At 53.7% G+C, this 2,020-nt stretch overlaps 1 protein-coding gene across 1 annotated transcript in view; it reads right to left on the reverse strand.

Moving 5' to 3' along the window:
• The window catches only part of LARP1 (La ribonucleoprotein domain family, member 1), an 88,213-nt gene that overhangs the window by 85,420 nt on the left and 773 nt on the right, over positions 1–2,020 (reverse strand).

Here is a 2,020-nt window from a genome sequence, read left to right on the forward strand (position 1 = left end):
TTACCTTCCCTTGGCCTATTGTTTGCATCCAAACCTAATTGCAAATAGACATGAGCCCTCTTTGGGGAGCGACTGCTCCGCTCTGCTCTGTCAGCACAATGAGCCGTTGTTGATATGGCCGGAGCAATTTTCCAGGTTAATTTATGGCCGCCACACCCCATTAGCAGCAATAAATGTGGAGCCCGTTTTTGCCGAAATTGTGAGTTACGATTTTTCAAATAAATACATTTTCCTATAAACCAGCACTCTGTTTAGTTTGAATGTTCCTCGCAGACACATCCATCTACATAAAATACACAGGAGAGGAAGCTGAGCTGTGACTTTGCTCTGATGACATAAAAACTTTTGTAAACACAATGTCATTTACAGTACGAGCGAGGAGAGAGGACAAAAAAATAAACAGGCAGTGCCTGGCGCATCCCTTCAGGAGCACATGGAAAATTTAATAATCTTTTTTCCATAAAGCTTTGTTTTCCTTTTGATTTATCCAGACAGGGCAGTGGCTGCTTGGCCATAAATAGATTGTATTTCTTGAGAGGCAATGGTTGCAGTCATCCTTTATGTCGCCGGAGGGGCGGCACGGAGGTGTGTGTACAGAGAAGATGCCACAGATGGCTGCTGAGAACAGGAGCATCCGGGCTCAGCACAGCATGGCCACTGCCACAGTGTGTGCTCAGCTCACCCCCAATTCCTCCTGCTCCTTCAGCGGGGCTTTGACAGCCTGAACCCTAGTTGGGGTTGCTTACATGACGTTGTAGGATCAAGCAGCTCAGTGATGTTTTTTGGGGGATTTGAGCAGCGTGCAGGCTCAGGAGCACACAAGTGCCAGCACGTGTGAGCTGCCTGCATCCCAAAGATTCCCCAGCCCCTACATGATCCACTGGTGGAGCAAGACACACATGGCAAACCCCCCCATGGAGGAGGTATGCCCTGAGTGGGCTATCACAGCCCTGGTGCTCATAGCCCAGCCTTGGTGTGGCCCCAAGGCTGGGTCCATTACCCATCAAACTGACTTGATTTCACTCACCTCTGCAGGTTTTTCTCCCTTCTCACAGCCCCAGGAGGAAAATACCACCTCCAGAGCAGCAACATACACACAGCCAGCCCTGCTTCACCCCACATACCTCTCCTTGTAGCAACAGCCTCCTCATGCCTCAGTTTCCCAAGGTTTTTTGCAATCGTTCCCCCCAGGCCTCCAGCAGCAGAACTGTTAGGAAGGTGCTGAGTGATTATTATTGCATTATTTCGGGTGAGTGCTATAAATACCCAGGGGCACCTTTAGACACAAGCCAGCTGCCCGGGGAGCTGGCTCAGCCCCACTCTGTGCCTGCTGCGGCTGTCAGAGGGGGGAATCGGAAGCAGCAACTGGGTGAGGAGGTACCTTGGGAAAAACCTGATGGGGCACATGGGGAGGGGGTGCTGCTGGATGTTGGGGCTGGAACTCTCCTGGCTGCACCCCGGGGGGGCTGCAGCAGAGCCAGAGGGGAAGGGTATGCGGGTGCAGGAAGGTGCCGGGATGCTGCAGGGAGACACTAGCAGGGAAGACAAGAGGAATATTTTACGGGGCTGCAATGTAAACAGAGCTGGAGCAGAGCCCCTTTTTATGGAGTCCCTGTCCTGGCAGGGCATCTGCCAAGGCCCTGATTTACGCTCCTATTTAGATAAGGGAGCCGGAGGGGGGGAGCAGAGCTGGCGTCAAAGTCACAGGACACCCTGGGCTGCTGCTCGTTGGGCTCTGATAAGGAGGTGGCCCAGGGGCCGGGGCCTAAACCACAGCCCCCATCCTGGGGCAGGGGATGGGTGCAGAGCTGGGTGGCTCCTGCTGGGGTTGAGGTGCTCGGGGCTGCGAAGACCTGGGATAACCTCATCCACCCACCCTGATGAGTGGCACCAGATCCCCCTGCCCCAGCCTCCCCCCCAGTCACCCAGCCATGAAGGTAGGAAATTTTCCTCTGGGAGTGATTTGAAGGAAAACAGGTGGAGAGAAACGTTGTTCCTCCCACCGTGCCAGTCATAAGTC

Source organism: Chaetura pelagica, unplaced genomic scaffold (genome assembly GCF_000747805.2).
Source record: "Chaetura pelagica isolate M959 unplaced genomic scaffold, ChaPel_1.0 scaffold356, whole genome shotgun sequence".
NCBI classification, from domain to species: Eukaryota; Metazoa; Chordata; class Aves; order Apodiformes; family Apodidae; genus Chaetura; species Chaetura pelagica.